This window comes from Muntiacus reevesi, chromosome 8, assembly GCF_963930625.1.
Source record: "Muntiacus reevesi chromosome 8, mMunRee1.1, whole genome shotgun sequence".
Lineage (NCBI taxonomy): Eukaryota > Metazoa > Chordata > Mammalia > Artiodactyla > Cervidae > Muntiacus > Muntiacus reevesi.
Genome location: NC_089256.1, coordinates 91,260,517 through 91,273,987, shown reverse-complemented (window position 1 = coordinate 91,273,987; position 13,471 = coordinate 91,260,517). Strand labels below are relative to the sequence as shown.

Here is a 13,471-nt window from a genome sequence, read left to right as displayed (position 1 = left end):
GCTGGGGGTGTGAGTTATGAGAGAGTAGATCTGTCCTACTAATCTATTTTGGCCAAAAACCAAGTAGAATTTAAATATTTTTAAGATATATATTCCAATTTTTTGTGAAAATATAATATTTATATTTTATTCAGCAATCTTACAAAATTTGCATTCCCAGAGATATATTCTTCCAGGTTTTATCTGAGTATTAATGCATCACCAGGAAAAAAAAGCTTTCTTTCTTGTTTTCAAACTTGATGCTTGTCAGCAAGTTCAATGAAAGATTATTTTATCACTCAATGATTTCACTTAATCATTGTAAAAGTACAGTGTGTCTTTTTGTGTTCTATTTTTATAGAAAAGCTAGATTCTGCATTTGATAATTTGTTTTTTTCTGTTTAGTGGATTTTAATGGAGGCAAAGAAGAGTTGAATCACAATCCATTGAGGCAAAATGGTCTGTTTCTTTCTTTTTTTTTTTTTTGATAGTGGAGTGCAGTTTATTACACCGGCGGGCCCAAGACAGAGTCTACTCTTAGCCAAGAACCCCATCCAGCATTTGTGAAAATCTTTTATACCCCATGTGTACCACCTCAATTCCCTTGAGACTTACATAAACAAAGGTAGGGTAAATACAACTACAATAACCCCATCATTCACGTGTTATGTGTGCAAACAGTCAATAATCAATAAGCCCGCAGTTGCATTCCAACCAGTTAATAACCGATAAGCCTGTGATTACATTTCGATAGATACTGTCCGGAGGCAGGGGTGATTAGTGTCTGTTTTCTCTTCTTCAAGATTCCCCTGCCCAGAGGGGGGTCTTATCCTTCCATTGTCATTCCCACAGGCGCTAAGCACAGAGATCAGAGTCCACTGGAGAGGTGGCCGCGCACGATCCGCACGGACATGCCTGAGATGGAGTCCAGGCCCTATGGATTCCTTCTTCATTCCCCCCTCTTGATGCTCTTAGTTTCCATAACGAGCATCATTCATTGAGATATATTGTACCTTAGCCCTCTTGTCACCCACATGAGAGAATGCTATCAACCTCTGCGTCACAAAATTCACAAGGCGTTGTAGGAAGCAGGGCCCACAAAGCAGTATGATTAAGATTACTGTAACAACAGTTACAATGGTTTTCCACCAATCTCCCTTTACCCAGGAGAGGACTGAAGTACAAAAGGGAATATTTTCATTAGACATGGCTTTCACTTGATTTTGCGTATCCTTCAAGTCAGTAGATACATTTCCAGACAGGTCGGGGATGTACACGCAACATTCGACTTTAATTACAGCGCAAGTCCCTCCTTGGGCTGCTATGAGTATGTCTAATGCCATCCTATTTTGAATTACTGCCTTCTTCATCTGAATTTGTTCCTCGTTCAAAGCTTGAATGGCTTTAGTACTGTCTAAGAGGGCCTGTTTAGTGAAATTAGTTAAGGCCTCTACCTTAACCATGGTATCCGTTGTCCCTACAGAGGGTACAAACAAGGCAGCAAGATAGTCATACCATTGGAACACAGATCGTTCCATCTGGCATGCAGATAAGGCAGGTTTACTGGAGGCTGGTGTAGGCTAGGATTAATTCTGCCATGGGCGAAAGCAAATCCTAATGTGCAACGCCGCACCCAGCCAACTGGTAACCATGGCCATAAGTTAAGCCCACAGAGCCCCTGGGTCCCATTGGGGGCTACCCAGCGCATTCCAGGATTATATTTCCAGTTGGAACCAGGCCACTGAACAGACTGATTGGGGTGATAGGTAACTTCCAAGACTTGTTTGCATTGTTCAGGGGGCAAATAACCCATATATTTTAATTCTTTTGGGTCTAGGGGGTGGTCCCCAAATCCAACTTTCTGTTCTTTTTATTCTCAGCAAGTAGTAGCAGGGGTAATCAACTGTCCTTTGTCAGGAGTCATCCAGAAATATTCATCCCAGACCTGGTAGTATTGCTCAAGGTACCGGGAGGCCTGTCCCCCTTTTGTAAGAGAACCTTCTCCTTTTTATTTTTCATATATGAGGTATAAGCCTTTGTTACTTCCGTAAGGCTGGTGTTCATGTTAAATGTAACCCTATGTCCCTGGCCCATTGATGGCTTCTTCTTACACCAGGAGAGCAAAGAAAGGTTATGGTTGGTGAGAGAGAGGAAAGTTCCCTTCTGTTGCTCTAAGAAGGAACACAGTGGTATAAAGTCCCCATAACGGAGTGGCGGTGCCCACCAGGGGAGTCCGTCCATCACTGACAGGGGCATGGCCCCACATACCCAGCAGTTGGCGGAGTTGTGGAAGTTCGCGTAAGAATGTGCCCACGAGATGAAGACGTTGTCCTGTGCCGGAGCAGTGGTCAGGTTCAGAATTGCGTTGATGAGGCCGAGCAGCAGGAGTCGTTTACCCCGCTCCATCCTGCAGAGGGCTCGTCTGCGACCTCGTTTTCTTCTTCCTCCTCAGAATGATCTTGGTTTCCTGTGGGTCGGTGGGGTCCTTCTGGGTGGTCCACTCGGCGTCCTCCGGGTCAGCGTGGTATGCCTTCTTTGCTCTGGTGTGATGGATCAAGGGACAATACCTGCAACTTTAACTGAGCGCTCAGTTCCCCTGCTGCCGTCCACTACCTGCTGACGTGAAAGGTCCGGGCGTTGAGAAGCAGAATCCTTCCAGAGGGGCGAGGCGCCTTCCCCCCTCTAGGAGATTCAAGCTTCAAAGCCTCGGGGTGGCCTCAAATGAGACCTGTCTCCTCAAAGCGAGGAGTTTCCCAGCCCATGCACCAAATGTTATAGCCACGCTTTCCAGGAAACAGACTCACTCAGAAGGACAATGCAGATAGTGGAGTGCAGTTTATTACAGTGGCGGGCCCAAGGCAGAGTCTCCTCTTAGCCAAGGACCAAAATGGCCTGTTTCAACTGTTCTTCTTACTTAATGATTCATTCGTTCATCCAACCCTAATATAGCTTCTTTTACACTCTGTATTCTAGGTCAGAAATAACAACTGTGAAAAGCTAAAAAAAAAAAAAAAAAAAAAAAAAGTTCAATGAACACTCAAGTTAAGCAGTAGAAAGGAAATTTTATTTAAAGCAAACTGAGGATTATCACCCAGGAGACAGATTTTCAGGAACCTCTGAACACTGTTCTGCCTGTTAGAAAACAAAGGCACAGTTACATACATTTTTGAGACAAAGGATTGTGCATCAACATGACACGCTGATATTTTACATAAAGTTCACCGAGGATAGAAGTGAAGGTTAGCAGGTACAAAGTGAGTATCAAGTCACCATGACTGCCTACAGAGTTGGGAAAGAATGGTGGTTACAAGAAGTTACATTGCTAGTATCTGCAAGAAGGAAAAAGAAATGATCTTTGTGGTCAGCAGGTACTCCCATCTTTGAGGAATTCTGGTTAATGTGTAAAGCAGATGCACACTGCACATGAGGGTGGGAAGGAGGAGGCCCAGATTGGCACACAGAAAATTTTAATTATTTCTTGTCCAGTCTCGTAGGATTCCCTTGTAACTCAGTTGGTAAAGAATCTGCATACCATACAGGAGACCTGAGTTTGATCCCTGGATCAGGAAGATCCCCTGGAAAAGGAAATGGCAACCCACTTCAGTATTCTTGCCTGGGAAATCCTATGGACAGAGGAGCCTGGCAGGCTACAATCCATGTGTCATATCTCATATTACTTTTTCTTGAATTATTTTACTGGATATGGCCTTCAGTTAAAAAAAAAAGTGGGAATAGATATCCTTGTTTCAAATCCTTTCTGGTTTTTCCTTGCCTGCTGGCACTTCTCTCTGAGATTCTTTTGGTTTTTCTGAATAAGTTTTCTTAATATTTCTTGTGAGTCTACTGGTGACAGAGTGTTAGTTTTGTCTTTATTTTACTCCCTTTAAGGGTATATATTTTTCGGGTGTATCATGCTTTGTTGACAGCTCCGTTTTTCTTTAATCTTCAGTACTTTTCAGGTATTGTCTTACTGTTTCCTAGTGTCTGTTGCTTGGAGTGTTCCTGTTACCCCCCCCCCCCCGCCCCCATTGGTCTCCTTTAACTTTGGTGCTAGTTTCTATTGCTGTGTAATAAGTTAGCACAACTTTAACTTAATGGGTTACGACATGAAAACATTTCAAAATTTTGTGTCTTGAATGGTATGGATGGTTCAGCCCTCAGGGTTTTTATTGCTTAAATCAAGGACTTGGAGAGAGCTGTAAACTTTTCTGAGCTTGGAGTCTTCTTCCAAGCTCTTTTAGGATGTTGTCAGAGCTTAGATGTTTATCGTTGTGGAACTTAGATGCCCGTTTTCTGGCAGGGTGTTGACTGGGAGCCACTCAACCTTTAGAGTCTACCCACTTTCTTGACATTTGGACCCCTACATATTCCTGTCAGTAATTGACATTTTGTGGTCAACTGACTTGGAGCTTTAATTATACCTGCAATTCATAGCAATTCTTACATTGGTGTTGAATTGAGTAATTAGGATAAGGTGTTTGTCCACAAGTAACCAAAGGCCTTGTGTAGACATCTTAGGATTCTAAGAACTCTGTCTTCATCTTTGATTTTCATCAGTTACAATTATGATGTGCCTATATGTGATTTAGTTTGTATTTATACTGTCATCAATTCACTGAGCTATTTATTTTGTGAGATCATGTCTTTTATGAATTTTAGAAAATTTTCTTCCAACATCTATTCCAGTGCACTTCTTCCCTATTTTCATTTCCTGTCCTCTTGGAAATCTTATCAAACATATATTAGACCATTTGATGTTGTACACATGACTAGTTTATGTTGGCATATCTTCAAGTTTGTATTTTCTTAATTCACTCATCTAATCCTTTATTGCAGACAATGTATTTATAAATCTGGAATAACTTTATAATCTTTGGATTTACATATGATGAGTTCAACCTTTTATACATTTCTCCATTTTATCTTATTTCTTGAATATATTTACAATACTTATTTTAACATCTTTTTGCTCTCATTATTAATTCCAACACCAGAGTTGTATGTGGGTCTGCTTTACTGCATTGTGTGTGTGTGTGTGTGTGTGTGTGTGTGTGTACTACAATTGTGTTTAAAACAATCTTTGAATGAAGTAGTTTTTTTATTTTTTACAAAGGGCACATCCTTACCTATATTTTGCAACAAGTGTGAGGACTGATTAGCTCAAATCAAATAGGAATTAATTTGAATTGTGGTTATGTAGCATCATTAATTAGTTTTGATTCACATCTGATTTCTACAGTTTTGAGACTAAACTCTGTCCCATGTGCTCAGCAGACATATACTTCTAGCAGAAATTTGTGGCATATAACCACTAGAAGGATTGGGAAATATTTATCTGCTTTCAACCTGCTTACAAGCCTCTCTCATCACCACACCCCTGAGGGAAAAAAAGCATCAACCAAAGAAAACTATCTCTGCATTTGAAGCTCTACCATATCTCAATTGAGCATATAAATTTTTTTTTTATCAAGAATCTTTTTTAAACATAAGATCTTAGATTTCATAATACAGAAGGTAGGAATAATTTGTAATTTTTTCTATTTTCTGACTGCATATTCCATTATTTAGAAATTAAGAGAAAAAGAGCTATCCATGGGAAGAAAGGCAGGGCCAGTGACGTTCCAGAGAAGATGGAGAAGGATGAGTATGCAAAATTAAACTGATATTTCAAAATGTTGTTTTCCATTATGCCTATCCACATGTTGGATTGTTCATGTTTAGCTTATTTGCAGCGATCTTATCCTCTTCCACCCATTTGGTTCTAATCCTCACTATTTTATTTTATTAAAAAAAATAATAAATGTTTTTCATTTATTTTTATTTGTTGGAGGCTAATTACTTCACAACATTGCAGTGGGTTTTGTCATACATTGACATGAATCAGCCATGGATTTACATATATTCCCCATCCCGATTTAACTTTGCATACAATTAAATTCAGTCTTTCAATTATATAGTCCTATGTACTTTAATAGAAGAAGAAAATGGTAACCCACTCCAGTATTCTTACCGAGAGAATCCTGTGGACAGAGGAGCCTGGTGGGCTGCCATCCATGAGGTTGCACAGAGTCAGATATGACTGAAGTGACTTAGCAGCAGCAGCATGTGATTTAATATAGGTAGAGATTCATGTAACCACCAGCTATAATCAAAACATGAAAACATAACCCCTCAAAATCACCTTTGTGCTGTTCTTTTTAGTAAAGACTTCCCCATCCTAATACCCTGGTAAGCACCGATCACTGTATATCTGTATACATTTCCCTTACTATAATTTCATAGAAATGGGTTCATATGCATCTGGATTTTGAGTCCAGCTTGATGTATTTCACTATGCATGATGCATTAGAGAGTAATCCATGCTGTGAGAGTATAATAAATTAAATTCTTTCTGAAGCTGTGTAGTATTCCATTATAGAGACGTATCATAGTCTGTCCTCAATAAACAGTTGAAGGATATTTGGGTTGTCCAACTTTGGAGTGGATATGAATAAAGTTGTTAAAGCCCTCATATACAGGCTTTTGTATGAAAAAAAATTTAGTTTCTGTTGGGTAAATACTTAGAACTAGATTTCTAGTTCATGATATAAACATATATTTATCTTTATAGGAAACTACCAAAATACTTCTCAAAGAACCTGCACCATTTTGTATTTAGATTAGCAATAAATGGAAGTTTTAGTTGTTCCGTGTTCTTACTAGCACTTAGTATTTTCAGTTTTTCTTTAAAAACCATTCTAATAAGTGTGTCAGATATCTGATTATAGTGTACATTTGCATTTCCTTAATGATTAAAGGTATTGTGTATCTTTTCAAGTATTTATTTGCAATACCATTTTTTTTTTTTTGGTGGTGGTAACAAATATGTTTAATCTTTTCTCCATTTGAAAAAGATATTTTTTTTTGTTTTGCTATTGTCAACTATTGAGAGTTCTTCCTAATTGAGTATAAGCGATCTAGCAGAAACTTAATTTTGAAAATATTTCTCCCACTCTGGGGCTTCTCTTTTGTTGTCTTATGTTACACAGAAAAATATTTTACATTTTGTTGAAACATTTTTATCTTCCTTTTCTAGTTTGATACTCTAAGAACTTTTCCCACCTAACCTAAGATGACAAAGATTTTCTCCTATGATGTCTTCTAAGAGGCTTGTCATTTTTCATTTTACATTTAAGTATTGGATATGAGTTAATATAAGGTGTGATGATTTGGTCAAGGTACATTCTTTTTGCATATGGATGTCCAATTGTTCTATCATCATTTGTTGAAACACTTACCTTTCTTCATTGAATTGCCTTGTATCTGTGTCAAAAATAAATTGGTCACATTTGTATTGGTTTATTTCCAAACTGACTGTTCTCTTTCCTTGATCTGTGAGTCCAGTTTTTCACTAGTGCTATTAGTACATTGTACTGATTACTCTTGGGCTTCCCCAGTAGCTCATAGGGTAAAGAGTCTGCCTGCAGTGCAGGAGACCCAGGGTCAGGAAGATCCCCTGAAGAAGGAAATGGCAACCCATCCAGTGTCCTAGCCTGGAAAATTCCAAGGACAAAGGAGCCAGGCAGTCTACCATCCAAAGCGTCACAAAGAGTCAGACACGACTGAGCAACTTCACTTCATTGATGACTCTATTAATAGTTTCTCAGTACTCATGGAAGAAAAATTATGAGTCTTCTAGCCTGGTTCTTCATTACCAAGTTTGCTTTGGTTATTGTAATTAATCATTCTTTTAATGTTTAAATTGTCATGTAGGGCCACCCAAGATGGATGGGTCATGGTGAAGAGTTCTGACAAAACGTGGTCCACTGGAGAAGGCACTGGCAAATGACTTCAGTATTCTTGCCTTGAGAACCCAATGAACAGTATGAAAAGGTAAAAAGATGCGACACTGAAAGATGAACTCCCCAGGCTGGTAGGTGCCCAATACACTACTGGAGAAAAATGGAGAAATAACACCAGAAAGAATGAAGAGATGGTGCTGAAGTGAAAACAACAGGCAGTTGTGGAAGTAATGGAAAGCAAAGGGAAGTAAAGTACGATGCTGGAAAGAGCAATATTGCACAGGAACCTGGAATGTTAGGTCCATGATTCAAGGTAAATTAGAAGTGGTCAAACAGGAGATGGCAAGAATGAACATTGACATTTTAGGAATCAGTGAACTAAATTGACCAGAATGGGTGAATTTAACACAGATGACCATTATATCTACTACTGTGGGCAGGAATCCCTTAGAAGAAATGGAGTAGTCAACAAAAGAGTCCAAAATACAGTACTTGGGTGCAATCTTAAAAATGACAGGATGATCTCTGTTCATTTCCAAGGCAATCCATTCAATATCACAGTAATCCAGGGTGATGTGCCAATCATTAATGCTGAAGAAGCTGAAATTGAACAGTTCTTTGAAGATCTACAAGACCTTCTAGAACTAACACCCAAAAAAGATGTCATTTTCGTTATAGGGGACAGGGATACAGAAGTAGGTAGTCAAGAGATACCTGGAGTAACAGGCAAATCTGGCCTTGGATTACAAAACAAAGCAGGGCAAAGGCTAACAGAGTTTTGCAAAGAAAACACACTGTTCATAGCAAACACCCTCTTCCAACAACATAAGAGAAGAGTCTATCACGGACATCACCAGATGGTCAATACAAAAATCAGATTGCTTATATTCTTTGCAGCCAAATTTGGAGATGCTCTATACAGTCAGCAAAAACAAGACCAGGAGCTGACTGTGGCTCAGATCATGATCTCCTTATTGCCAAAATCAAACTGAAATTGAAGAAAGTAGGGAAAACCACTAGACCATTCAGGTATGACCTAAATCAAATCCCTTATGACTATACGGTGGAAGTGACAAATAGATTCAAGGGATTAGATCTGATAGACAGAGCGCCTGAAGAACTATGGATGGAGGTTTGTGATATTGTATAGGAGGTGGTGATAAAGGCCATCCCCAAGGAAAAGAAACGCAAAAAGGCAAAATGATTGTCTGACGAGGACTTACAAATAGCTGAGAAAAGAAGAGATGCCAAGGCAAAGGAGAAAAGGAAAGGTATTCCCATTTGAATGTACGAAGAATAGCACGGAGAGATAAGAAAGCCTTCCTCAGCGATCAATGCAAAGAAATAGAGGAAAACAACAGAATGGGAAAGACTAGAGATCTCTTCAAGAAAATTAGAGATACCAAGGGAACATTCCATGCAAAGATGGGTTCGATAAAAGACAGAAATGGTATGGACCTAACAGAAGCAGAAGATATTAAGAAGAGGTGGCAAAAATATGCAGAAGAATTGTACAAAAAAGATCCTCACGACCCAGATAATCACGATGATGTGATCACTCACCTAGTGCCAGACATCCTGGAATGTGAAGTCAAGTGGGCCTTAGAAAGCATCACTACAAGCAAAGCTAGTGGAGGTGATGGGATTCCAGTTGAGCTATTTCAAATCCTAAAAGATGATTCTGTTGAAGGGCTGCACTCAATATGCCAGCACATTTGGAAAACTCCGCAGTGGTCACAGGACTGGAAAAGGTCAGTTTTCATTCCAATCCCAAAGAAAGGCAATGCCAAAGAATGTTCAACTACTGCACAACTGCATTCATCTCACACACTAGTAAAGTAATGCTCAGAATTCTCCAAGCCAGGCTTCAACTGTACATGAACTGTGAACTTCCTGATATTCAAGCTAGTTTTAGAAATGGCAGAGGAACCAGAGATCAAATTCTGATGGATCATCAAGAAACAAAAAGAGTTCCAGAAAAACATCTACTTCTGCTTTATTGACTATGCCAAAGCTTAGACTGTGTGGATCACAACAGACTGTGGAAAATTCTTCAAGAGATGGGAATACCAGACCACCTGATCTGCCTCTTGAGAAATCTGTATGCAGGTCAAGAAGCAACAGTTAGAACTGAACATGGAACAACAGACTGGTTCCAAATTGGGAAACAAGTAAGTCAAGTCTGTATATTGTCACCGTCACCCTGCTTATTTAACTTGTGTGCAGAGTATATCATGCGAAATGCTGGGCTGGACGAAGCACAAGTTGGAATCAAGATTGCTGGGAGAAATAATAATTAATAATTAAAATATCAAATATCAATAATCTCAGATATGCAGATGACACCTCCCTTAGGGCAGAAAGCAAAGAAGAACTAAACAGTCTCTTGATGAAAGTGAAAGAGCGGGATGAAAAAGTTGACTTAAAACTCAACATTAAGAAAACTAAGATCATCCCATCACTTCATGCAAATAGATGGCGAAACAATGGAAAGAGTGAGAGACTTTATTTTCTTTGGCTCCAAAAACACTGCAAATGGTGACTGCAGCCACGAAATTAAAAGACGCTTGCTCCTTGGAAGTAAAGTTATGACCAACTTATACAGCATATTAAAAAGCAGAGACATTACTTTGCCAACAAAGTCCGTCTAGTCAAAGCTATGGTTTCCAGTAGTCATGTATGGATGTGAGAGTTGGATCTTAAAGAAATCTGAATGCTGAATAATTGATTCTTTTGAACTGTGGTGTTGGGGGAAACTCTTGGGAGTTCCTTGGACTGCAAGGAGATAAAAGTCGTCAATCTTAAAGAAAATCAGTCCTGAATATTCATTGGAAGGACTGATGTTGAAGCTGAAGCTCCAATACTTTGGCCACCTGATGCAAAGAACTGACTCATGGGAAAAGACAGTGATGCTGGGAAAGACTGAAGTCAGGAAGAGAAAGGGATGACAGAGGATGAGGTGGGTGGATGGTATCACCGACTCAGACATGAGTTTGAGCAAGTTCTGGGAGTTGGTGATAGACAGGGAAGCCTGGCATGCTGCAGTCCATGGGGTCACAAAAAGTCAGACATGACTGAGCGGCTGAACAGAACTGAACTGAGTGTTTAAATTTAGCTTATTGGTGAACAAATACTCTGATGAGATTTTTCCTGATACTAGGTTGACTCTGTAAGCCAAATTAGAAAGAACTGACATTTTAACAATGTTGTCTTCTGACCAATTATATACATATTTCACAATTAAATTATGTCTTTGATTTCTTCCATCAGTGTTTTTTAGTATTCAACAAATACTGAATATTATTTGCTATATGTTTATAACTAAGCATTTCAATTTTGGTGTTATGATAATTGGTGTTCTCTTAAAATTTTTGTTTGCATTTGTTCATTACTAAATTTGAAATAGCACTTTAAAAAATTTGTTGACTTTGTATCCTTTGTTCTGACTTAACTTGCTTGTCAGTTTTGTGAGATATTTTTTCAGATCCTATAATATTTGCTACTTAGATAGCTGTAGTGGCTGAAAACAGAGAAAGGCTGTTACTCCTTTCTTTTCAGTCTTTGTGGCTTTTTCTTCCTCCGCCTTAATGCCCTGACTGGGACTTCCAGTATTTAGTTGAGTAGAGAGCAGACATTCTTGCCTTTCATTGCTCGCTTTTAGGAGAAATGATTTTGTCTTTCATCATTAAAAATAATAATTTTTTTTAAGATATCCTTTTTCAGATTAAGAAAATTTGTTTTATCCTAACTTTGCAGAGAATTTCTGTCATAAAAAGGTGATGACTTAAGCCAAGTTATTTTCTGCATTTAATTTCTTTTCTGTGTTAGTATCATGAATTCCCTGGTAGCTCAGCTGGTAAAGAATTCCCCTGTAATACAGGAGACCTGGGTTAGATCCCCGGGTTGGGAAGGCCCCCTGGCAAAGGGGATGGCTACCCACTCCAGTATTCTGACCTGGAGAATTCCATGGGCTATACAGTCTGTGGGGTCGCAAAGGGTAGGACACGACTGAGGGACATTCACTTCACTTCACATCATGAATTACATTGATTTTCAAATAGGGTGCTAATCTTACATTCTTGGGATAAAACTTAATTGATAATAAATATTACCTTTTTTAAATATCAGTGAATGTGATTTGATATTTTGTTAAAGAGTTTTTGCTTCTGTATTGGCTTATAGTTTTCTTTTCTTGTAATGCCTTTCTCATTTTCATAATAGGATAATGGTAGCCCAATATAGTGAGTTGGGAAGTATTCTTTTCTATTTTCTGGAAATTCTTTTTTAGAGTGACTATAATTTTTCACTGATGTTTACTATTAATTGCTACTAAAATAAACTGAGCCTCAAGTTTTAGTTTTTTGAAGTTTTTAGATTGCAAATTCAAATCTTTTAAGTATATATAGGCACAATTCAAGCTATCTATTTCTTTTTAAGTAAGTTGTGAAAAACTGCAACAAATTTAAGAAATTTGTAGATTTAAACTGTAGAGTTTATAGACACAAATTTTTTTAGTATTCCTTTGTTATCCTTTTAATGTTTATGAAGTCTGTAATGATATCCCTTCTTTCTTTCATCCTTCATGTTGGGTAATTTGAGTCTTCTCTTTTCTTGGTCATTCTATGTATAGATTTACCATTTTATTCTTTAAAAGAAGTGAGCTTTATGTCATTTTTTCTCTAATTTTTGTTTTGCTCTAATTTTATTGAATTCTCATTCTACCTTTATTATTTCTTCTGTCCTGCTTCTTTGAGTTTTCTTTGCTCTTCTTTTGTAGTTTCTGATATGAAAGTTTTGAATATTGTTTTGAGACAATTTTTAATTTCTAATGTAATTTAATTTTATAAATTTCCCTCTAAGGTGTCTTTTACCTTTATACCCCAAATGTGGATATTTGTATTTGTGTTTTCATATTCTTTACTTTCCCAAGAAAATTTGTCTGTGAAACATGTTAGCATTTTTTATTCTGACATGAATAAAAGGCTAAAGAAAGATGTTGAACACAATAAATGAAAAGATATCTGATGCTAATGAATTGTGAAAATCAATAGTGTTAAAATGTCCACACTACCCAAGGCAATACAAAGATTCAATGCACTCTATCAAAATTCCAATGTACTTTTTCTCTAAAATAGAACAAATAATTCTGAAACTCAAAGGAAACCACAGAAAACCACAGAAGATCCTGAATAGCAAAGCAATCTTGAAGAAAACAAAGTTGAAAGAATCATACTTCCTATTTTGAACTATATTAAAAGCTACAATAAGCAAAACAGTATGATATTGGCATAAAAACAGACATATAGACCAATGGAACAGAATGTAGAATCCAGAAATAATCCCAGTATATATAGTATACTAATTTTTAACAAGGGTGCCAAGATTACACAATGGGAAAAGGATAATCTTCAATAAATGGTGTTGGGTGAACTGGATATCCATATATATACAAAAGAATGAAACAGTACCCCTATCCTGTACCATACACAAGTCAAAATAGGTTAAAGATTAAAGTGTAAGCACTGAAAACCTAAAAGCTCCTAGATAAAAACTTAAGGGAATAGCTCTCTGACATTGATCCTGACAACAACTTTTTTGGATATGACACCAAGAGAAAAAGTTACAAAAGCAAAAATAGACATATGGGACTATATCAGACTAGAAAGCTACTGCACAGTAAAGGAAACCATCACCAAGATGAAAATGAAAAG

General features: G+C 37.8%; 1 pseudogene; it reads right to left on the bottom strand.

Moving 5' to 3' along the window:
* Positions 1 to 950: 950 nt before the first annotated feature.
* On the bottom strand, positions 951 to 2,494 carry LOC136173103 (endogenous retrovirus group PABLB member 1 Env polyprotein-like; annotated as a pseudogene).
* Positions 2,495 to 13,471: the final 10,977 nt, after the last annotated feature.